We start from the raw sequence: 26,437 nt of genomic DNA, 5'->3' as shown, positions 1-26,437 counted from the left end.
CTATAGTTACATTAAAACCCAATCTTCTCTGACACTCCATTTCCAGCCCAGCGGACATGAGAAAAAAAGCATTACAATACTGGCGGAAAACAAAATACCAAATTGAACCACAGCTAGTTCCACTACTGTGTGCCTGACCTTTAGAGCAAAATGAGACAAGTTAGTGTCACGGGAAAAAAGACTGCTGATTAACACGGCTATTCCCCTGTTCCTGACGTCACTACAAATCAGCATTACCTGGCCACTGGTATTTGTGGTCGAAGCGTAAATCGGGCGTCAGGAACAACCAGATTCAGAAAGACAGCAGGAGGGAGAGTGGTTGCCTTTCATATTTGTGGGAGTCTTTTTTACTTGAAATTAAAATCTGGGGCACAGTAAAGATCACGCTCTTTAAGTTCAGTGATAAAATCTTTGTGAAGTGTGTGTGAACTTATTGTGTTTTGTTTTTTCTTCTCCTGCTTGCTGGCAATTGACATGTGCAGACCACAATGAAAAGCGTTCCTTCTTAAGATGTTGGCCATAAAGTAACAACACATTTTTGTGTTTGTTTTTTTAACTAAGATGTCTCTTATTAGCCAGTAGTGCAAGTATATGAATGAGAACTGTCAGTGTATTGCCAGTTAGTTTTAATTTTATGTCTGGACAAACCCCTAGAAAGACCTGATCATAATGAACATTGTAATTGTCCTAGAATGGTCTCTAGAACCTCCAATATAATGTGATCTCTGGTCACGACTGCTGACAATACTGATCAGATAAATTGAGCTTCATAAAGTTGATAGAGAACATATTCCTGTTCAAAAAAAAAATCCATAGATTCTGCATTTGAAGTTTGAAGTGCACACTTTGTGGTTCACAGAAGCTGTGCATTTCTGAATTCTTTGCCATCTGTGTAAATGTGATACCTCTCCTTAGTACAATGAACTGGAAATGGAAGCTGTGTTTCATATAATCCCCAAATCCATCCAACTCTCACATCCTATCATGCAAATTTGGTGCAGTTTGAAGAGAATCCGGTCTCCCAACCATATGCCTGAGCTGCGTAAAAGATACAACAATTTATTATGCATGCATTGCACCAGGCTTATGGTAATAAGGTATTAAATTAGTGCTGGACATTATTGCTCTTCTACATCACTTGTGCTCAAAAGACTTTCATATAAGTCATAAAATACAGAGAAAGGAGGAGATTGAAAATCAGATTTCTGTACAATCAATACTTGGTTTGAATATGATTTGATCATCTAGATAAAATTTGCTGAAGGCTCCCAATTAGATAGTTGTCCACATATGCCAGTGTTTATTTTTTTTACGCAGTGATTTAGAAAAAACAAACCCAAAAATTTGCAGAAATGAGTCAGGAATGTAAGGAGTACTATATACTTTTTTCCATTCAGAGAATAAACTGTACGTGCACTAAACATATTTCATGCTTCTATAACATTAACTGAAGAAAGGCAAGACCAAATGACAGATAGTTGACCTGTTCAGGGTGTTCCCCTGCCCAAAGTCAGCTGGGATGGGCTCCAGCTTGCATTAGCTGCAACAACCTCATACAGTACTACAACGGAAATAAATAACGGAAACACATAAGGCCGCTCCCTCGCTAATGATGATTGAACAGAATATTAACTTCATTATGTTAAGCATCAGTAAAAACGAACAGATGCATATTAAAACACACAACAATCTTTGCCTTGAATAGTAATTAATGCCTGGTTGTGTACTGATATAAAAAGTACAGTATAACGTAATAAAATATGAACAGAAAACCACCTTCATGACAGCTTCATGATGTCTGAAGAATGCTCACCCTCTTACTCTGAAACTGTGCTGATATGCTAATAATTGTGTTTTTCACTTTGTCTGAAAATTTGAATGAACTTTAAACAGCATTATTAACTTCATCTTTGAATGAGCTTGATGGGGCAAATTGCTTCACACTTAAAATTAGGAGATGTCAGTTCTTTCTGCGCTCTTGTGGAAGGGAAGCTTCAAGGTATAGATTTACTGTAACTTGCAAAACCTTTGCAGATGCAATATGTTTAAACATATAGCATTGCACACACAGGTTTTCCGTTACATACTGTAAATCTGCAAGCCAAATATCATCAAAACCTGTCAGTGTGGGAAAATATTTCCTCTGCCATATAGTAGAAAAGTGGCAAAAAAAAACCTGTTGATATATTTGGGTTTAAGCCACCAAACATCCACAATACTGAAACTGTTATACCGTGTTTACTGAAGTGTGATTTTTCTAAGTTTCACAATTCGCCTCTAACTCTCAGTTTTTCATTGGGCTTGCTTATTGGGGTGTTTCCCCTGGAACAAAGCAACAAGCTCGTAACTCTTAAATCAGAGAGAGAGAAAGAATTGGGGGGGGGGTGTTTAGAAAGAAAAACATACACGAGATTAAAAAGCATTTTTTGAGCTACATCGAAAATATAGTCGCAAACCTTGATCTGCAACAGAGTGATATGGTGCTGTGATCAGCCCTGAACAACTATTTATACATGCGTGCCTGCAGATTTTTTTACAGGCCAAGGTGTTGCTCGATGTGAAGCCACTCTGTGTTATTTTATTGCATCAGTGTGCAAAATGTGAGGAAACACCCACACGCTCCTCACTGCCCATAACGTACCTGCTTGTTTTCTCATCAGCATAAACAACTGCCCTGCAGCTGTCATTTCCCATGGTTTACATAGCATGTGAAGTACTGTCACGCAATGCTGTTATTACATATGCCATATACCATTATAAATGCTGCCACAGCTAAATCGCCATTAGTTGCTGGTGCTGCAACTGTTGGTACTGTTGTTGATTCTTTTATTGCAAATTTCTTTTCTTTTTTCTTTTCTTTTTCTAATGCATCATCTTCAGGCCATAAATCTTATACAGGATTACTGTGTATAAGTCGCTTGTATGGTCTTGACTCATCAATCAGAGTGGGAATGTTTGTGTTACAACTGCCACTTTGTATGACGGATGAAGATGGGTGTTTTCCAACAGTACAATAGCTTTGGTAAGAGACGGAGGTTGTCTGTGTGTGCATGTTTGAGCGAGCACAGCGTAAGCAGTGACATTCATTATTTCATCTGCAGCTAAGAGTGATTGAACACGCTACTTATTAACTGTCTTTTTCTCCTAATCCCATTGTGTTTTGCTAGATTAAATTTGAACACTAATAAACGTTTTTTATGACTAATTAATGTTTCGCACCTTGCCAAGAATCATCTTCTTCCTCTACTAATTCTAATTGGTCCAATTAATCATGCAAAAGGTAATTAGCATAGTTTGATGTGCAGTAAAGCCACTCCAGAGCCCATGGGGAGATTCGAAGAGCTTTTGTTTCTTGATACAAACAGAAAATTAGTCAAGGGTGGTATTCGCTTGATGCTGAAGCACAATGCAATACAACAATAATGAGTGTGTTTTATTGTGATGGTCTTCATGGGACTGACAGCCATATTCATACCAAAGGCAGATGTGTTTGAAAGTGAATGAAGACCACTGGCTGTGGCTGAGAGATCTATGCAATATGTTGAAGATTTATATTACGAAAGGACATTCTTAACACAGAGACGCATTAAAGAACACAGCTTATTTATGTATATGCAGATTTTTCAAAGGTCTCCTACTGTAGTATTCAATATAACAGACAAGTGGTGATCTAGCGTAGATATTCTTTCTAAATTCATAATGCTGTTCACTTAAAACCCTTTTCTGTGTTAGGAATTTCAGAACTGACTAACCTTTAGAAGATTTTAGAGATTTACTTTTATTATAAAGTACTGTGACAATATTATTTGCAGTAAAATGTTATGGGATGTTTTCATCTTTCTAAAAGCCTAAAAGTTTTTATAAATGAAGTGCACTTGACTGAAGTTGGGGGAAAAAAAGATCTGTGGTGCAGCAGATACTGTCATAGTGAGAGAAATTTTGGAATAATGCTACTAAAGAAACAACTTCCAAATGTGTCAACCTAACACCAAAACTCCAAACTCAAATCTGGAACCTAGTACCACTGCCAAACTGACTGACATTTTGTATACATAACAAATGTGCAAACTGGAACTGAAAGTGGTTCTTCACAGTGAAGCTTTAGAAAAAAAAAAAACACTTCAAAAAAGTGTCTGGGAGAATTTTAGTGATGTGAAAAATAAAGTTTTCACAGGGTTCTATGCAATTCTTGTAAAAAAACTAAGTACACACTTACTGCTTCCACAGGAATTAAAAGAGTATGTAGCAGCCAGATGTTGCTAATTGAAAACACAGGATTAAATGATCATCAGTATAGTGTGAGCGCCTCTATAAAAGCAAATGTTTTGGCACTTTGTTGGTCAGGAGTATTCAGGAGTGTATTAGCACAGTCTTCCTGGGAGTGAACATCACATCAAATGCACCCTAAGTTCAGGCCATGCATTGCCCAAAGAAATTGCAAAACATCTAAGGCCTACATCTCAGACTCCACAGGCCTCAGTTAGCATGTTAAAGGTCAAAGTTAGGAAGTTAGAAAAAAAGACTAAATGGGTATGGATTGTTTTTAAGGATTGCCAGGAGAAAACCTCTTTGCTTAAAAATAAACATGGCAGCATTGCGGTCTGCAACGCTAAATCTGAACAAACTACAACACATCTGGAACAATGTCCTTTAGACAGAAAAGACCACAGCTGAGATGTTTGGAGGTAATTCACAGTGCCCCGTTTGATAAAAAACAAATCCAGCATATCAGATAAAAAAACACCTCACAGCAACACAGACGTGGATTGGTGTTGATTGTGGTTCATTTTGCAGCCACATTGCAGTGAGTTGACCATAAACTTCTCTGTATACCAAAGTATTCTATAGTCAGATGTCAGGCCATCTGTCCGACGGCTAAAGTTTAGCTGAAATTGTTTTGTGCAACAACAACCAGATCTACAACAGAATAAAAAAGTATCAAGGTGTTGCAATGAAACAAAGCTCAGACCCTAACCAAACTGAAATGCTGTGGGGGGACCTTTAAAAAGCTCTGTATAAATGAATGATTGCAAAATTCAATGAACCAAAGTAACACTGTGTAGCAGAATGGACTAAAATCTTCCACAAAGAAATGGGACAGGTAAAGTCATACAAAAAATTATTACTTAAAGTTATCATAGCTAAAGATGCTACAGGCTAAAGAATCATGGGGTTGGTACTTAGGTTGCAAAGAGTCCAGTATATAAATATTGGTTAATAAAGAGGGAAGAAAGGGTGCAGTATATTATCTAAAATCTGAAATTTCTTTAAACAGCAAAACTCTCCCATAAACAAAGCATACAATTAAAAGTACAACTGATAAAAATAAACATTCTACAAACAGGTATGCATTCATGTAAATACATCCAGATGTGTATTGAAACATGTTGCATATGAAAATTAAATACATATAAAGAAACTCAATAACAGTCACAAAAATAACACCATCACAGAATTGCTTATAGTGGTCTCTGAACAGGGTATAAACATAGTGACCTACATTTTGAAAGGTCAGTTCAATGAAATCAAAGTTGTCGATGGCGTATGCCTATTTGCTTTTTGCATCTAGAACAAAGACAAAGTATTCATTCAAAGTAAGCAAAATCCTCAGGAATTAAAGAATTAACAAACCAAATGTTGGAGAAAGATATCTAGTAAATAATAAATCATGATAAATAACTTGGGAACAAGTTAATAATGAGTCGCTGTTAAATCAGAACAAAACTCATCAGGTTGACCTCCTTAATGTCCATAAATCTCCTTCTGCCCAATAGAAGACGCAATTAGCACCAACCAAAATCTAATTAGTTACTACTTACTTTGTCTCCTTAGGTTAATGGGTGCTTTATTCTGATGTGAATTCAAGAATCTCATTATTTCCGTAAGTTCACCATTTCCTTTTTGGGTATACTAAAAAAAATCAGGCCACTAGTCCACGTGTCATGTGACTAGCTACTGTAGTGGTGTACATAAATCAGATCCTGAGATAAAAGGGACTGCATGATGATGTTTTGGGTTTTTCTGATATGTCAGCCGCATGGCTTCGGGTAATTCTGAGAAATCAGTTCATCCTACAGTTCATCCTACAGCAATAAAAACAAAGTGAGAAATCATAAGCTGTACTTTACCTGCTATGATTTATTCATTTAAGTGCAGATTTGGTTTATAATAAGCCCCACTTAAAAAAAAAGAGACTGTTGCAGAAATCTAAAACCCTGTCACCTTCTTTGAAGCTTTCGATTCCCTTTTTGACATATGGCCAGTGAGACAGAAAACGTGGAGGTTTTAGCAAAGCAACCACATCTATTAAAAAGATCCACAGGAAGACCAAGACTTCTGTTGGTTCATTAACTTGAGTGGCTTTGTTGTGGTTGCATAATTATATTTTATAGGAGTATAAGAAGCATATCAACATGCTGAGACAACATTTATTTTAGAGCGATAACCTTCTTGACAACATCTGGATTCAATTTGGCCTTGGTTAATGGGCGCCCTTTCAAACTTTAGTAGGACTCAGCTGATGGTTTGATGACAACTTATTTTGTCAAGTCTTTTACTTGAGACACATATGCTTATGTAATGAAGTTCTTCACCATCACTCATTACCCAGGCATCAAGCTCGTAGCAGATATTTGTGAGTTCGAATCAAAAGCTTCATTCTTTATTTTTTCTTTATTGCAGAATCTACAGTTCAGTCGCTGCATAAATCGTATCATCTTCCTTATCATCTGCGCCAAAAAAAGAAAAAAGGAGCAAAAGTGTCAGCGAAAATAGCCAGGCTTATAATATCACTCTATAAGCTGAGGCTGATTATGATAGTGAAATTGGCAGTAGAGCGTGGCATATCCCTCCGGTGGTTTTCCAACTCCAACTCATTTCACGGGCCATCTCTGGGTCCCGATCTCTGGGACTGGGTTCACTTGGCTCTGGCCTCTGTGCTACCGATGTCTTGATTGCTGTTTCATAGACTTTCACGTGTCAGTGCAGCAGTGCCGAAAGGGACCTGTGAGAAGGAAGTGATGCAACCACAAAGATATGTAAGAGCGGCTTGAAAACACTAACACTGTGGTTCGCTGACCTCAAAGGAAGGAAAGAAACAAAGAGATAGAGAGAAAGGCAGAAACACGAGAGCAACTGTTTAATAGGTGGTCAGAGGGTCTAAATGTCAAGTGGTGACAGTTTAGAGCATGAATGTCAAACTAGCATTGAATATATCTTTGCACGTACGTAGTTTCGTTTCTCATGCATCTGTCACATAACATTGTACACAATGCTCTACTTCCAGAGGATAAAGGGTTTTTTGTGTGTCTTTTTTAATGATTACAAACAAGATGAAGCTTTAATCAGATTAATGGCAGCTTAAAAATTCGAACCTAAACAGTGACAATCTAATTGCTGCTGCCAAAATGTTTGATTTTAAGTAAATTAGATGAGTGGCTAAAAAAACAGTCTTGTTTAATGGAGCTTTATCTGTAAGTCAGGGCCATTAGCAGCCCTAGTTTGAGTTGCCTTGGGCTCTGTAATTAACTCCGCTCAAGCGCAGCTAAACATTTTTGACATTTTTCCTAGTCCAAAATTAACTGTCACAGCAGAGGGAGAAAGTAACCATCTTGTCACATTGAGTTTATCTGAGGATTGTGGAACATTGTCCTCTTCTGTTTCCAACACTCTCTCTGTGCCTTTCTCCCCTCATGTCTCATTCACGTTTTCTCTCCTGCAACCTGGATCTTATTTCAGTATTGTTTCTTGATAAATGAGATGATGGAAAGTGTGACTGCACCTAATGTTTCTAAATGTTTGGGTGACACCATCCTCAGGTTACATTACACTGCTAATTATGAGGCAAAATGCATTCTTCTTACTTGTATATTTGCAAGACAGTTCTGGAGCTCATTTAGATGATGTTACATGACACAAATAAAAATTTTTTTATGGAAACGTTCTATAAACCTATAAACCGTTATATCTATAAACCACCACTAACTGGCTTTATATTGCCACGCGCACTCACACCCACACAAACACACACATGTGCGGTACAGAGGTTGTGTGGAGCAGCAGATCCACCTGATTGGTTTAGCTTAGAAACAGAGAAATGAGAGGGCTGATGCGAATGGAAAGGCCCAAAGTACCGTAAACATGTACCATGCAGTGTGTTAACTCCCAAGCCATCAAGGAACCGCCTGGTTTCCAGTAAATAATTATTTTTGTGTCGCCACAATGTGTTAGTGTTTCATCTACAGTTTATCATAAACAAGGCATTACTGTGGTGTAGTGAAGGTAATCCCACACACATAAAGTTTCGTAACATTTTGTTTATTTTAATTAACTAAGAAAAAAATAGGTAAGCGCTTAATCTTATGCTTTACGTTTTAAAAAGAAGAAAACGGAAAAGATAAATATCAAAAAATATATATTTGTATAGATATGAAGAACTTTGTAAATGTAAGTCTAATGTAAGCTATCAGAGAAAACATAAAATGTATTTTATTTTTAAATATGAGGCTTGCCTAAACTACCCTACCAATAAGTAAATAAATAAAATATATACTAGCCATTAATCAGCTGTCTTGTACTTTGTTCATTTAAATGCTCAAATTTAAATATTGGCCGTAAACTTTGCCACAAAAAAAGGTGTCATCAAATTTCGCGTCAAGCAGACGGTGAAATGAAAGTATCTATTCAAATAGCACGGTCGCATAAGTGGGTTTTCAGATTATTCAGGAGCTTTATGCTGATGGTCGAGCTAATCTCAGACATCACCCACACATCTTACTCATTTTTTCACATTATTTTTCACTCAGATTTCTGCTAAGTTTCACTTATTAAGAAGCCAAAGTTTTTCACCGTTCCAAAGTCTGAGATGAGTAGATGGGCGTTTAGGAAAGCCACACCGTAATGTCTGACTAGTCCAAATGAAATACCACCAAGGAAAGTCACAAGTCAATATGGTGCAAATTCCCCCTGATGAACACACATTAAACCAATCGCTACGCGTTAGCATTTCAGTCATCCTCAGACCATTACCGGAGCTGTAATTATACCACATATTCCATATATTACTTTGAATGAAAGAATGCCAATTACAGATCTTTCACTCTGTCTTTCAATGTGCTGCCTGATGCCTCCATAAAAGTCTGTGATTAAATTACTCAGGGGGAAAGCACTTACATTTTATATGACAACCCCTGACGCATCGCTCGGCTACAAATTCCCCAACCAGTAGCAAATCTTCTAAGAGGCTGTGATTGTGGACAGGTTGGTCCAGATGACTGAGAGAGACAGACAGACAAGTCCTTCCAGCTTTGCTCTTCATGCTATTATTCTCTGTCAGTTTCTATTGATGTTACACGCCATACATTTTAGAACATATGACAGGAACATTAGTAGGAGGATCACTTCATTTTTTGACCTGCCTTCACATCCTGCATTGTGTTTTTTCTTAGCTGTCAAAATGTTTAGAATGTCCGTACAGCGCTACATGTATGCCAGTGAAGCAGGAGTGCTAGCTCTGAATGTACTAGGGGCTCTCCAGACAAAATCATATCTAAACAGGGTTATTCAAAATCCTTTGTCTGAAGTTGTTTTAGTTTTACAAGTGTTGATACCCACCACCAACAGCCCTTCTTTCAATTCAAATACAGTCAAAGGCTTAAAATAAATATACAGTAAATACGTACTCCCACATGTTTCACTGGGGCTGAAAATTCCCTCATCTGAGACGATGACTGCAGTAGACTGTAGATGTTTGCTGCACTTGAACAGTGGACATGCAATGTGAGAAAACCTGGTTCAAAGCAGACAAACAGCAGTGTGAGAACTTTAAATAAGACTTATTCATTATTCAATGTAAAGGCTTTTTTTAAGGTGTGAATAGAGTAGCTTCAGATTCACTTGTAGCTATTTCACAATGAAGAAATTTAGAAATTGTTCAAGTCACGGTGGAATGTGAAATGTGAGTTCTGGGAAGAAATGGGCAAGAGACAAACACAAAGGCCCTTCTGACGAGGAAGGAAACCTTAACTTGTCAATCACAGCACTTCTCTGTCATTAGCTGTTTAATCCTCTGCTGAAAGCTGGTAGGTGCTGGATCTATACACAGCCACGAGGTTAAAGGTGAGGTGAATGACACCCCTCCCACTGGAAGATCTTTTTCCATCACTGTTGCATAGTTGGCTGAAAGGTAAGAACTATAATCATTCATTGTTTTTTCACAAAACCAGACGTCTGTGATTTTAATATCAAAGCTGTAGCTCTGAGTGAGACAGTGATGCAGATAAAAGTGATACTGAGGGAAAATACAAAATGCCAGTTATCAACTTTTGCAGATGGTATAAAATGGCTTTGACTGAGAGCAGATCCCTTACGCCTTACTAGCCATCCAGAAAAACAACAACAACAACAAAAAAGAGAAAAAAACATTCATTTTTAAGTGTATCTCTTTGCATTGCTGTGCCTGGCTGGAAAAGACAGAGACTGTTGAATCAATTTGCCATTATATGTGTGGGTATAAACAAATCATAATGAAATGAGCACAGTAAAGACAATACACTTGTATTGAACAAAAATACATTTGAGCTTATATAAGCCTCATCATCTCCATGACAACGACTTTGCTGGTAACAGGGAAGTGTATTATTTGTGTATAACCAGAGCAACATCTTCCAATCGAATTAAGCTGCACCTGTGCGCATTATAGATGGAAATAAAAGGCTGAAAGCATAGTTACAGTGAGCTTGTTGCTGACTAGATATGAGCATTAGACTTTAATTTGCTGTAATCAGTATATATTTTTGTCTTATAGATGAGAGAAAAGATTCATTATTGTATAGTGATACAAGCTTACCTATCTGATTAACAAACAGTGTGTTATTTAACAATACGTAATGAAAAAAATCTTTCATATTTAAAATGCAACTGACTTTACTTACTTATCCTGTGCGATCCATTTGGCACATTTAAGTTCCTTTGTTTGGATATGTCAGTGAAATCCGAGGAAGCTTTCTTCTCGGTGTGCAATTTGAAATGCCAGATGAACCAAGTAAAAAATGCTCTCACACCTCGTCATACTGTGCCACAAATGTGAGCGGGTACATACATAAACAAAACACTGGACTTGTGGAAAAAGTATCAGAGCTGAAATAGAGCATACAGAGAATCATATCACAACCATTAGTAACACTTTAGATGTGGTAAAAAGGGGCTTCTGGTTGCTCTGACTTTTAACAAGGTTTGCCAAAAGCATTTTCTAGGTGGCTAGCAGCTCGGTGGCAATAAATATTTATTCTTCAATGTGTTATTATTATATTTATTTATTTGACATACATTTAGGATGTTTCCTTATTTGACAACTAGTTTAAGTAGAATAAAGAAAAGTTTGAGAGGAAATCATACAGGATTATCTCCATAGTTACCATAAATGAGCTCCAACTTAGCACTATGTTTACTATGTTCAGATTTTGGACAAATCTATTAATCGTACTTTGTACTTCGTGTATCCAGTAATTCTTACAGATGTCCAGTTCACTACTGAGCCACAACAATGAACATGTACTGTATGTCATTCTGGGAGAATGTATTACTGATTCATGAGCCCCTTGTAAAGTTTAAAACAATACTCTGGTGTAGAAAGTGTTAAAATAGGATGTGTAGGTACAGACCTGTACTCTCAGCTAAAATATTAATGTAATTAGAGCTGAAGGCATTTTAAACATATCTGTGTTTTTTCTTTCAACAAAGACAAAATACTAAATGTTTACATACTTGCAACAAACATCTTTGTCTTATTTCAACAACAAGACTATAACAAGCACTGTGTCCTCTAATGTGTGCCTTTCTATTATGTGCCCTTTTCCTGTTTTGTATATACTCCTCTTGTCTGTTATTTATTCCAGCCGTCCTACTATTTAGATTTTTATTCCATGCACAGTTGGTGCAGAGCACCTGCAATTTTGTCGTACATGAATAATAACAATAAAATGCTATTCTATTCTAACATTGCAACAGTTATTGTTATAATTGCCATTTTCTGGAAGCAAACCAACCAGAAGTTGGTTTAAGGTCTATTGAAATAACCACATTTCTTTTGAAATAATGTCCTTACATGTCTTCTAGGCAGCCAATCACAGTGAGGAAGCATTTCTTTCGCCTCTGTGTATTTAAAGCATATGTCTGGTTTATCTTTATAATAACAGTTTAACTTTGCAGGACTTATGTTCACATTCATCAGTTAAAGTGTGCTATTCTAACCTGTGTATTCACTGGTGGCACAAGCTCGTTTGCAATGAGCTTTCAATGGAGACTTCCAATTTCAGTTTCCAAATCTGTATTTCAAGTATTTTCCTTATAATATAAACTTTTTAGTGAATGGGAAGTAAACAGATACAATTGTAATATAAATCCCTTAATTCCCAGTCCTTTGTCATTATCATCATATCAGATCATATTTTTTGTGCTCTGGTAATTGAATTATGTGGTTTTATATATAAAAACAATTGTATCTATTCATGTAAAATTTATACCTCGGTTCATCCGAAGACTTGATGACATCAGACTTTGAATCATACAGATCTCAAATCTTGCAAAAGGTATGAATATAGCATTAGTTTTTCCAAGAGCAAAAGATGTCTGTTTCATTTGAATCTTTTCAGTAAGTGAATTTGGACATTTTAACTCTCCTGCATTAAAGTACAATGTTTTCTCAACGATCACATCACCCTAACTTCTTCCCTATACAGCCTTTGTGGCCATAACTATAACTGTGGCTATCATTTCCTGTTTTGTGCTGGTCACTTCTTTGGGAACTATGAAATATAGGGAAACGCATAACATAAAAGACAACAGCTACAGTCAGAGAGTCCTACAATCGCTTTCAGTGTAAGGTAAAGAATCTTAAATCACATCCCAGAAAGTTGATTCTGTTTATTTGTATATAATGTTTTCAGTGGGAGAAACATTACATACAGTGCACCAGGAGTGCAAGTTGTAGAAGTTTCTCCCCAAACTTTTCTCGAACTGAAAACATCCAGATAGTTTCAGTAGGAAAGAAACCATAGAACTCTTTGTGATGAGTGATACAATGTTTCTCCCACTGAAAATGTTCCATACAGATAAACAGAATCTAGGATTTCTTTGCTTGTATGCCTGAGCATGCATCAAGACAGCATGTACACATTATAAAGGATAATACTATTATAGATATTGTACTTTGGTAATGTATAGATACATAGTTTTTGGAATAAACCTGTGATGAAGATGCATCTATAGTTATATATTATGACACAGCTTACACTGTAGAATATAGGATTACAGTTATGTGATCTTATGCAGAATAGATTCTGCACCTCTTTTCATTTAAATATGCCTAATCAATTTTCCCAGTTAGTAACAGGAAAAGTATGTTTCAATTTTTCTAAACCTTCCATTTTATTGCACATAATAATATCCATTGATTGCATGCACAGCCAAACGGGGTGTGTTTATTTTATTGTTATGTCAAGCTAGAACCGGTGTCAGACATTAGAAATGGGAAGAAACCCTCTGATCTTTGTAAATCTGACACGGGTGAATGCAATTTGTTTTGTTTGTCTTGTTGACAAAATGAAGTGCCCTAATACAGTTTACATTATAGTGCATAGGTTTAGTGTGTTTGTGGAGTGCGTATAGCATGTAGTGTATTAATCCAAATAGAAATGAGTTCTCATTGAGTTATTAGATGAGCTATTAGAAAACATGACCTTGGAATGTTATTCACACGGCTGCATCTGTCTTCAGTATAACTGCCATGTTCGTCATATGTGAAGCGCGATATACAAATTATCACATGCTGCAATGATTAACTGACAGTACTTAAACAGTTGTTTGGAATAATTAAGATGTATTGGTAAATGGTAGAGGAGGCGGGGGGTTTTTTTTGCCTTTAACAGGAGGAAAAACTATCAATTCATGATCTAAGAGGGAAGGAGCTGGATACATCGAGGTGCGTGGCTGATGCGGTAACATAGCCAAGCAAGATAAAAGCAAAACCCTGTAATGCACCGTGACACAAGGTTCACATCAGTGCAGAGAAAAGAAATGGTAAAAATGTTCGTCTGATAAAAAAGCCATGTTTTCTGTCAAATATTAATGACTCGGTGAAAGGCTTTGCTCATAACAGCCACTATTCTGAATTTGTAAGCGGGCACGGTTACACACCATAGTGATAAATAACTTCTTCCAGCTCTTAAAACCACACCCCTTTCTCCTTTAGTAGATGGGTACAACACACAGCCAATCTGTCTGCGTCTCGCATAAACTTAACAGAAACATTGTGTGCACGTGTGCCTGTGCATGTGCGTGCTCTGTTTGTGCAGCTTTGACTTATTTTTCACTTTTCCCTTTAACTTCCTGTGAGTCATCAGCAGTGGGGGAAATACTTTACAGCTGTACCTTTATTTTTTTATGTGAAAACACAGCTTAATGCACACGGAGAACAAAAGCAGGAATCTGGTACAATGTTTTGCTTCACTTGTAAATTCCTGTGCACCTACTTAATTTGCTTTGCTATTCAATGGTAAAGTGCAGTTATAGAGCTGTTACATAACCTTGCTTATTTAAGTATGTCATGAGCCTAGAGTGGCTTATGTAACTTTATAAGATGGTATAAATCTGTAGATCCTCTCCTCTTTTCACTTATCTAAAATTCAAGATACATCTTTTGTGCAGATGGAAATTGCTCTCAGAGAATCTGTGAGAAAGTATACTTGATTATGCTGCATGAGATTAGCTTTTCTAAAGTGATGGTGTCTCCACATTTAAGCTTATGTACTGCAGGTAGAAATGTTGCCTGTCGCAAGTAAGATGCAGAAAGAAATAAAGACATTCTTTATTTCAGATGTTCATAATTAATGTTTCCAAGTCACCACAAAAGGAATAAAAAGTCCTTTGATGACTTAAGAGCTTGATGGCTGTTTCATTTGTCACTCACAGAACTACAGGAAGCAATTAAATGTCTGCAGAATGTCAAATATTAATTTGAAAAACGCTTCCAAAAAAGCACCATTGAAATAAACTGCGGTACTTCACTAAGGCTGCCTGCGAATGCTTCGGTGGTTGAAATTATGTTTTGATTTTACATAACCAAAAGAAATTGACTTAGATACATGAAACTAAAAGTATGGTGGAAGGGGGATTTACCTCTCCCAGCACAGTCTGTGAGGTGAAATCTTTTTATCTCTCAGTTGCTTTTACAGACAGCACTGTTAATTATAGGTGAAAGTTTTTGACAGCTGTACATTTGTGGTCAGAGCCTGACTGCGGATAGAAGAAAAATGGCAGCACAACTCCTCACAGTTTCAGCTTTAGTCCTAAATGATGAATTTAGGGTGGTGATAATATTGGTGAGAAACGGCCGCATAATTGAACTTGAAAAGAGAAGGGGGAGAGAAAGCAATGAGTAAATGCCTCCCGTGTAGGTGTTTCAGATCAGTGTGAGGCTGTGTCTACTTCGATAAAATGAAACAGTGAAAAATTAGATTCTTTTCCTTGTCGACTTAAGGTGGATATTCTTTTTGTGGCCTGTAGTGACATATCTGTTTTGCCCCTGACTATTTTTCATTTTGTTGTTTTTTTTTTAGCAAAGTAAAGAAAAGAATATGTGAATGGATAATTACTAGAAGGTGTGGTTAACCAAGGTTAATGCCATGGTTATAGCTCTAAAAAATGAGCGACTGAACTGGAAAAACCATTCACAGCAACCTCTTGGTTGTAATTCAGAAGATGCGATAATGGGAATTTCTGTGGCCAACCCATTTCAAAAGAACTATTGAAATGTGTCAGTGTTGCTACAAAACCACTGCTGCTATCTAAATACAGTCCCAAATAAACAGTACACGCTACGTCCAGAGGAACAGTAAAAATGTAAAAAACGTAATATTTTGTAAGTTGCAAAAAATTGCATCAACAAAAAATATAATATTAGTTGAATTAAAATCCTACAAACCCAGTAACATGAAAACTTGCAAGAGTCAATATTATAAATGGGGGGGGGGGGACCCTTAAATTTACTGTGTTATTAGTAGATTTTTTTTTTTTTTTGCTGTTTGCATCTCAATGCCTTAAAAAATCTTAAAATGTATTGACCTCAAATGTGAAATGTGCATAAAATAGTGTGTGTCATCTTATCCCATCATATCAAGTTGTAGGTACCAAAATACAAAATATGTTAGAAGCGTGCTAGGAAGCTGTACCCCAGCACCTTATACATCATAACAATATGAGGAAATGAATGTGCCAGCAACAAGTCCATTTTTATGTTATTGTTGGTTTTCTCTACCCCTAGGTACAATAAAATAAAATAACAATGCAACTGTAAATTGCCATGTTTTAAATTAAAGCAGTCATTGAAATTTCTGTACAAGCAGCAACTTTACCCTTTACAATATGCACTCTATAAGGTGTGCTAGCAGAGCTTATGTCTTTAGCTTTATGTACAAAATACTCATTTTAAATGCTATAAGATGGCTTTTTGGTTATGTTTGCCAGTTTGTAGGATGGCTCTTAAGTGTGAACAGCGTGCTATATAGGAAGTTAATGTTAACAGCAGTAACACTTGTTGCACTGATGGCATTTCTCGTTCCTCCTTCTATACGGCGATAAATAGTTTTCTTGCACTTCTAACTGAATATTTTTTCACATTCTATGTCTTAATTTTTTTCCTCATATTTCAGCCTCCCACCCCTGTTCCTCTCTAGCTGTCAGATCAAGCTACAGTCTGGGACGTTTTAAAATCTTTTTGTATCAGCCTTGCTTGGCTTGCTGCCTGACCCACAGGTCGACTAGCCACCAGGAAAACTCCAAGCTCTCCAGATGGCCAATCCGTTTATGAAAGCAAGTTACCAAGCCCTTCCGAACATCAGTGAATGCTGCAATTTCAAATCATATTTCTTAGGTTTAATATTCTGAACATTGGAAACTCAAAATATGCTACATGCAAGCTTCAGTACTGATGGCATTTTAATCAATCCATCTGTGCCTACCACTGTTCATCCTTAACACTTTTCATGAAATAATAAAAAAAAGATGAGACAAACAAAAGAGATATATTCAAGAAAGGCCTTTATGTCAAGGACAAGAGATACTGTTAAGCAGGAGGTCACAGGAGTCCTTTGCTTTCTCTAGTCTTCTGATTGTTATAATGGAAATTATGAAACCATCACCACACAGCTCCAGTCCGTCAGCATCTAGTCCACATAACCAGTACCATCCTATTGTAAAGATGTAAGATGAATGCAGCTTTCTTATTGTTTTTACATTGTTATATGTTGTATTTTCATTCTTTGTATTGTGAAGCATTTTGTGATTTTTGTCTGTGAAAAGTGCTACATAAATAATTTTACTTACTAACTTACTTCTTTTGCTCAAATTCAGACCAAACTAGTCCTCACTATCCTCACTTTATCACTGTAATATGCTATATTTACACTGTCTTTTGTTTCAGATTTTTATCACATTGTTACATGACCAGCACCAACAAACCTCCCACAAAATGTAAATAATGGAAACCCAACATAAACACCATGGTTTTTAAGAACAGTGTAGACATGATGAGCTATACCATAGAAGCTACAATTTACAATGGCCCAGTATTTGAGGGTTGTTTATAGCACCATCATAACTTCTCCAGTAAACTTTGCTTTGTGACTCTTACAGTCTTTGACAAGGCAACAGCAATAAGTAACTTAGAAATGCTTGGAATTTATGGGTCATTTGGACTGATGCTAACATGTTATTTGTGGATTAGCTGCAGATTTGACATGTGATCTTCAAAAATTGGGACGCAGCTCAAGAGTTTCTGAGGAGAAACTGAAGTTCTTCAATTTCATTTGGAGCAAAGGCTTTTACTATGGATGTTTAATGTCGTAGTACACGATGTTATTCTTTAATGAAAACCATTTGGTAGTTTTTCTGTTTTCTGCTATCACTGTCATTAATTCATAACATTATGACTTTCTCAGTGGTAATATTTGTGTGAGAGAAGAAAACTGTTTGGCATGCCCAATCTCAGAATGAAGTAGATGGATAATCAAAGAAAAATAAAAATAAAAAACAAAAGCGCTCACTTGGTGATTCGAATGAAGGGACTTGGAGTATGTCAAAAAGAGCATCTAATTTTTCAAAACAATTCCTCTGTTTTCAAACATGTAAATGCTTTAATAAGAAAAATGGATTTGGATTAGATTTGTGGATTTGAAAGAAACGTTGCCTTTTACTAATGCGAAACCTCAATAAAATGAATTACTATGTTTTTAAGTTCAAATGTAATTTAAAAGCAATATAATATAAAAAAAATAATAATACCCAAGTAAAACTCAGTCCCAAGCTGACAGGCATTCTTTTCTGTGAGAGAAAGAAATAAATATAAATTCTTTGTGATTATAGTCAATGTGTTGATTTACATTTAAAGATCTAGAATTTACGTTAATACTAGATGATGTGTTAACATAGCTACAGATGTCTGGCTCTCATCAAACTTATTGTACAGTAATTTATTCTGAGTGAAAAGCAGCTGCTTGCATAAAGGGAAATAATTTTGTTTTGTTTGGTGACTACATGCATTCAGCGATGAGCAGAGTGATTGGCAGCTAAATAGCTGACTCCGTTTTCAGAAGGACATTTGAATTATAAAACTGAGCCTTAATTACACTGAACAGAATTCAATTGTACAGTTGTTATTGAGGAGTTTGTATTATTTAGTTTAAGGGGGGGAAAATACCGCAAATTATATTAAATTGCAATTTTTGTGATTCAGGAAGTCGAGCAGATGTAACAGAAGCTTGCATGATTAATAGGATTATAAAAATGCAACTGCAGAGCAGCATGTCTCATGTTCAACAACAGCGGAAGGACTGCTGAACTATGTATCTTTGCTTTCCTCTTGCTTCAACACCCTTAACATTCAAATGACCTCTGAAGGCAGCTCGGGGATTTGCCTGATAGATATTACAGTATTTTGTCTGTGTCTGCTATGTGCTAGACTTAACTTCCACCCTCCCCCAACCGTGGAAGCTGACCTTTCATATTTAATATACCATGTTGGGTAAAGGTCAGTACTGTTTTGGCTTCTCTCCACTGGTTTTGTTGTGTGATTGGAAATGCCTGTAGAGTCTTCGATATATAAATATTTTCATGTTGGTGTCAAAAACATGCAAAGGGCAAGTAATCATGGTATATTTTCATTCAGAGAGTTTTGAGATTCATACCTCAGCTTACACCTGAGCCTACAGAGCTATCATGTTATGAGTCTGTCCTCACATTAATTTCCATTACTTCTGTTCAGCCATGATCAGCTTTGTGTTCCCGTGGCCTCGGGTCGTGGGCATGGAAGGCTGGAAATTACTGTAAGGCTTTATGTATCATGTGTCAAAAATAAATACTGTTACTGGGGAAAACATCACCTATTCGAAGCACTAAATTATCAAGATATGAAAGTATATTTTCCTTCTTTACTTTAGATTTCATGTCAGTGACTTGTTTTTTTAAATTTTTTTTATCAGTCTTCACTTTCAATGAAAAGGCAGTGGATTTCTTACATTTGATTTTGCAATCATATAGAGTGCCTGCTGCTGCCCAGCTGGATGACAGGTGCAGAAACCTAAACAGCCTCTTTGAAAACTGAATACCTTGCTAAAAACACGTACATTATTTCATTACAAGGGGAGCTTATAGTATGGGGTAAGACACGACTATTTTTTTATCCCTCTACGTTCAGATTGAAACAACTTTGACCTTCAACATATTTTACTCATCTACTGGAATTTTACACTTTGTTTCATCACTCCGACTTTCATTCTGTCATCATCTCTCTTTGTGGTGGTTCTGTTTTAAGACTTGGGAATGTAAAAGGCTCCAGTTAAGCTTCAAATGCCCCCTGTCCCCCACCACAACCCCCCTCTTCTCAATGAGATGGAAACATTAATCAATTAGGTTGGCCCTTAAAGGATCTGAAGGAGATGAAGCTCTCCTCTCTCTGAAAATGAAATGCCACAGACTTTTAAATCCAGTCAAAGGGCATTTTCCCCAATCTTGCTCTCTTCTTGTTCCCCCCTCCCTTTCATTCCCCACTCCCTGTTTCATTCATCTTCCCTCCCATCCCCCTCTCATTTCTCATGTGCAACATAAGTAGAAGGTCGGGGAATGAGAGGATGATGAAGAAGAGGGTTTATTCAGAAGTGGAATGGGAGGATGAGGGGATGATTGAGCTGTAAAAACATGATTAAAAGTAATTTTTTGCAATTGTGCACAGATGTTTGGAGGAATCGTTTCCATTTTCTTGCATCAAAACAGAAAGAATTGCATGCACATTTCCTCACCTTATTTCAAAGCTAAATTTTAATTCTAGTAACAGTTTGACATTTTAAAATTCATTTCTTTTGGAAAAATACAACCAAATCACAATGCACCAGTTATATGTCAGACTTGAGAGTGGTGTATCAAATGATAATCTAATAAACTGCCATAGATATCCACATGAATAGTCAATATTGTACGTGGTTGCTTTGCATCTGGTAGAAATTCAACAGCAGCTAATTACTAGTATGAAAAAGGGTCACGCAGAGGGTGGAGCAAACTGCATGAATGGCAGTTGTTTCAATGGATGATTGTCCAAAGGAACAAGAGACAACATAGTCCCATTATTGAATGTCAGTGGCTAGAAAAGGTTAGCAAAGGTTCACCATTGAGCAGCCCTTTGTGCTGCGTATAATTGTTGTTATTCTGGAACTGACATACATAATAGTTTATTTGCACACTTTAATTCGCTTGAGCTCTGGCACAAAGTGTTTCTGAATTGGAAAAGTTTTTATGTGCTGCAGAAACACAGTCGGACAGGGAAGGAAATGAAAAGTACTGGTGGTCAAAACAACGTGCACATATGTTCTGAAGCAAAAATCTATTCCTTTGTAACATTGTGGTCAGTGTTTCAATTTTACACAACACAAAACTACTTGCTGTGTCTAGGAAGTCTAGCTGTAACTGTGCATCTGAGCAATAATGGTGCCTTGTTACCCAAAATGTCATGCCACCAAATCCTGTCATGTCATCATTTCCATTGTTTGTCTTGTTTCCTACTTGTCTGGATTTGCGTTGTCTTCTGTATAAGATCAGAGTAGAACAGTTTTGAAGAGAAACAGGAATTCATTTTCGGTATATGGTTGAGTTAGAACAACCAAACTTACTGACCTAAAGGGTTTTTTATTTAGGTAGCTTGACTTTAGTGGAAATATGAAAGCAGAAAATGAAGTACCTCAGTACCAGTCTGATGTAGCTTAAATTGACATAAAGTGAAATTTATTGCATGAGAGGCAATGTCAAAGGCAAAGTCATTCATAAAGGCATTTATAAAGGCATTTACAAAGCATTTTCACAAGCTGCTCTATAACAAAGTGCTTTGCAGAACACAAATGACACAAATCAAAGCAAAGGTGAGTCTTTTTAGCATAATCAGTTTCCATGGGTTTGACTTTTTTTTCCTCCCCACACAAATATGCTGCTTCTGTGTAATAACTGCGAAAAACAGTGTTCTGTGTAGATTCAGGTCATTAATGAGTCATCTCTCTGCCTAATGGACCAACTGAACTCTTTCCTGTTTACCATTACTTTGCTGTTTGCTGTACTCTGGACAACCTTATATGGAATTGCTAACAGTGGACCAAGGCAATGTTGTTGCAATATTCACAAGGGTGCTAAATTAAATCAGGGAGGTAAGCAGCAACATTTAGGACTGCAAATTTTGGTTAAAAGCAATGTAAGTGGATGCAATGGGAAAAAAAATCATAAAATAACCTTGCTCTGCTCAGATGACAGCAAAGATAACACTTGACCTACAGAGGTCCTCGTGGTAATTCCTGAAACCAAAGCACTGGCCTCTGTTTTACAGAAGAATAAGCATTAATATTTTGCATAAAGTGACCAACAGCAAAAGTCTTGTGGTGTCTGATGAAACTCCACCTTGACAGCTTCACTTCCCATAACTAGTGGGGAACTGAAGCTCTTATTATAGTGACATTAAATAACACTTGCATAACTCTGCTTATTTGTTACAGATGAAAGAGTAGGCTAATGTGTGTTCTCTTGTGTAGGAGGAGGAGAAGGCCACTTAAGAAATGGTGAATTTAATGTACGGTACAACCTCCGGAGGTACAGTGTCTAGAGGATTTTTTTGTTACAAACCAGGCATTTTTCATCTTATTCACTGATCTCCATCCATTATCGTTAGTTTGGGTTTCATTTTGATGCATTAGGAGCCATGTAGTTTGAAAAAAGGTTTATTATTCAAAGTAATTATCATCTTTGGGTTGAAAAGAGCTTGTGTAAAACACACTACAGTCCACACTGAAACAAAAGCACTAATCACTGAATGGGTTGGTGACACACCGAACTTTAGCACTGGAGAGTTTGTTTCCTGTTTTAAATTGTTTGTCAGCAATGGAAAATGTTTCTTTAAATGGTAAAAAGCAATGCGTCGATAACATTGTTACTCAAGGAAAATACCATTCCACTGGTTTATATACAGTTGATGTTGAGTAACACACATCCAGCAGATGAGAGAAAATGAACTTCAAAGTCAGCTGTGGTGAAACTGTAGCAAATGTTATCTGTCACTTATCTACGTCACTGTCTAACAAACGGGCACATTTTTGCCTAGAGGCTAGCTTGGCATACCCTCAAACAGAGAATGAATGAACAGCTGCCTGCACTAAGTCCAGATAAGGCCAGCTGACTTGTTGTGGTTTTATTCCCCATTCTGTTAGCGAGAGGGTGAAAAGAGGTGATGCAGCAATGTACAGTATGAGAAGGTTTTTTTGGAAATTAAAGCATTTAAATTTCATCAAGTAGATCCTGAAAAGAGAAATTAGGGGCCTGCAAATACTTAAACAGTAAGAACGATGACCGAGGTACCCTAACCTTAACAAGGTGATTATTTTAACCCAAACCATTTCCTTTTGAGTGGTCTTGTGATTAAACCAGTCTATTTTTACATTGTAAATAAGTAAGGTATGTTTTTTTTTGTTGTTGTTTTCAGCAGTGACTTCTTTAATAGGCTTGAATGGTTTATGTGTAACATATTTCCCGTTGCTGCTAAGCTGCTATAAATGCAAATAACCTAGCATATAGTCATTTAGGTTGCAGTCACTGGATAATGCCAATAAATAGCAAAATTATGCATCCTTGTTAGAACATTTCTCACTGACACACTGTCAAATTCTCCCTGTAGTTACAGAATCTAGCAAATTGACTCACATTTGGAACTGATGAATCACCTTTTGTTTCTGTACTTTGTTGTCTTTGTCTTTTTGCTTTCTCTCATACTGACAGTCTTAGAATTCTAACCAGGTCATTTAAAATTCAGTCACTGTCTTTGCCGTTTGAATTTGCAACTGATCTTTAAACATCATCAAAGAATATAGGTGAATTGTTATAGGAAAACCCCCACTTTTGATCACATTTTTTTTTGTAAGAATCCGCTTAGAACATGTCAGTCCAAAGTCAACAAATAACCCTGAAAAGCTGATGATGGTAAACATGTGCTGCATCAACATAACTGATAATTTGTTTTTTTAGAGGTTTAATATTGCACAAGGTAGAAAGTTGCTACTTTTTGTGATATTTTAGTAAGTCACAGTTAATTTTGAGTCCACTTTTTGTGTTCTTTAGGGAACCTTGTGATATATGTGAGTTAAACATTTACTTAAAAAACAGCAAAGCAGCAATTGTTGATAATCAGTGCACATTTCTATCTGGAAGAAAAATTAAAAGCTCACTTAAATGGAAGCGGAGAGATCTGAGGGGCAGAGTAGAAAAAGAAGAAAGTGTTTTCGTCTTTGTCTTCTGCCTCTTATCAGTAAGTGCTTTATTTTTAAGTGAAATTGTACGTCAATTACCGAAAAACGAATGTTTTCTCTCCAAAGTTGATTGCTTGCGTTTAGCACGAAGCACTGCAAACATCAGTGAGGTCTTTTACTGCTTTATTTAAAAAGGAAAATTATTGAGGTCTTAAAGTCATTTTCATCTAAATGTTATATTTCTGCATTGAAAAATTAGTTATCAATTTATGAAAAGTAAAATGCCTACAGCTCAGATAAAGTTATTAAACCAGCGCTCCTGACATCATCGAAGTACAAGCAAGGTTATAACCCTTAATGGAAACTAATGTTTTATTTTTTCCTCTCATTTCCTGATGCTAGCAGGAGCTCTTACCGTGGCAATAAAAATGTTTGTGCCACTATTGTGCTGAATGGATGAATAGAGGGTAAGCTGGATGACACGATTTGCATTTTACACTGGAAAGTTTTTGTCCTTGAATGTTAAAGTTTTCCTGACTATGCCTCAGTTGTGTGTCATCTCCCTTTTATTTACATGTTACACCATTCTCTGTGCCCCTCCACCACACATTAATTTCTCCTCATCTCGATTTTTACCGGCATCCTTCGCTTGCACTTTTTTCCACTTACCCGATTTCTTCCACTACTTATTTTTTTAATCACCCATTTTCCTAATATATGGCATGAGTCCTTCACTGTTCTGTTTCACGTAAGGCTGTAATGCAAAAAAACTACACGCATTCTTTCCCAATGAAGGCATGAGTCCTCATGTGCCAGATAACCCTGTGTACTGTATCCTCTGCTGTAAAGCAAGCGACTGAGCGAACGAGTAACGGTGAGAGAGAAAGTGAGAGACAGGCAGAGAGGAATCCAACACGGAGGTACAGAATTGGAAGAAATCAGTATCCTTGTGACAGTTAACCTTATGAGATTGGAGTCAGGACAGCCTGAGCTGGCAGCTGATGGCAGACTGCAACAGCAAGCCCATGGTGCAACCCATCTGTGCCTGGTATTAACGCAGGCTCAAACCCCAGGGCCAGAGCCACCATGCCGTGTGTTAGCAACATGGACATGGGCAGAGTCCTGAGGGGGCCAAAAAGTCACCCACTGGGATAACAATGGCAGCTTGGTTAACATAAACACACTCTCAAAGTGAGAGAAAAAATACACACTTTGCGCAAGAACGCAAGAATAAATTGCACATAGCCATAAGACTGAGCACACAACACCACTTCATCCCATTTGTAAAAATACACATTTGGCTGGGAGCAAGGTTATTTTTTCTTATCTGTACCTCGCTAAAGCTATGGTTGTTCTGTGTGTGCATCATGCTGTGTTGACTGCTGTGTGAGCATGTTTTCTATTTGTCCAGCTGTGTGTGAATGTGATTATGTGTGTGAATTCAAGGGTCAAAATTAGAGCAACAATTTATATCGCCATAGTGAGAAAATCAGGTCAGGTGGAGGGGAAAACATTTATCCCTACACAATGCAACAGATGCCTGACACCAGTAAAATACCTTAAAGTGGCTAAAAATGTTAGGTTTTGCTGTGTCAGAGAATGATTTTAGCACTCTATCTCTGCATAGCCATGACTCCATAGTTAGCCAGCTACTATAGTTAGCTAAGGCATCAAAAACCAACTCACAGATTTCTGAATGATCTACATTCCACTGTAACACAACCTAAATACTGTCAAACTTTCAACAGCATTATTAAATTACAAAAACCAACACACCAGATAACCCTGGCATATTAAATGATCAGAAAACACAACAAGTGTCAAGATACAATAGTTTTCCAAGTCTCGATGATACCCAATGTCTTATGACCTCTATCAAATTTTGTCCCATAAAATGATTAATTTTACTGTTTGGTGGCTTATAAAGACAACAACAACAAAAAAACCAACATATTGTCCCATTTCCCAGCTAAGGTTTCCAATCCAGTAGATGGAAGCCTTTAAGCATTTATTTATTTTGCACCTTCAGACTATACAAAATCAGGTGAGAACTGTTTTCCCCTCAGCAAAGTTGGGACTTCTAGTCTTCTATTATCTGATGTGCCACATTAGTGGTGATCTGGTTTCTTCACAGAAGGGAGATTTGTGACATCATATGTGAGGTCAAGTATTTTCCCATTACCTAGCAATAGGTAGATGATAAATGAGACCACAATATGAGACCACTGACCATCCACATGGCTTCTGTGGTCCACTGAGATAAAACTCCCGAGTTTGAAATTGGACGGATGAACAGTTGTGAAATGCGAAGAAGATACACAGAGATACAGAGATTCCTTTATTTATAAGTGAGATGTATTCCACTGGCTGCCGACTCACTGAAATGCATCAAAATACATAACAATATTTTTTATTTATATGACAAAACTGCTGTAAACAACATTTAAATAATGAAGTGAAGTGAAAAAGTTAATGAGATTCACCGTGAACTTTATGGTCCAAATTATGGCAGCATTAGGCTGCACATCATACCAAGTACGTCATTTAAATTCAGGGTCATATCAGGAATCTCAAAGCATAAATTCATGTTTTCATGAAAATATAACATAAAGCTTTAA

The 26,437-nt window shown here is 36.9% G+C and overlaps 1 protein-coding gene and 1 long non-coding RNA gene across 2 annotated transcripts in view; one reads left to right on the top strand and one right to left on the bottom strand.

The window, feature by feature from the left end:
- Positions 1 to 6,645: 6,645 nt before the first annotated feature.
- LOC143418673 (uncharacterized) lies at positions 6,646 to 11,086 on the bottom strand. Its single transcript, XR_013098706.1, has 3 exons — positions 10,932 to 11,086; positions 9,681 to 9,787; positions 6,646 to 7,003 (listed from the first exon to the last, which is right to left on the bottom strand). It is a non-coding gene; the product is annotated as an uncharacterized LOC143418673 (long non-coding RNA).
- Positions 10,079 to 26,437, top strand: part of tox2 (TOX high mobility group box family member 2) — a 103,458-nt gene continuing 87,099 nt past the window's right edge. The window contains exon 1 of the mRNA XM_012918203.3: positions 10,079 to 10,183. The gene's annotated coding sequence lies outside the window, so the exon portion shown is untranslated. The remainder of the gene's footprint in view (positions 10,184 to 26,437) is intronic.

This window comes from Maylandia zebra, linkage group LG5, assembly GCF_041146795.1.
Source record: "Maylandia zebra isolate NMK-2024a linkage group LG5, Mzebra_GT3a, whole genome shotgun sequence".
Lineage (NCBI taxonomy): Eukaryota > Metazoa > Chordata > Actinopteri > Cichliformes > Cichlidae > Maylandia > Maylandia zebra.
Note: the sequence above shows the minus strand (reverse complement) of the source record. Positions and strands in the feature narration are given on the sequence as shown.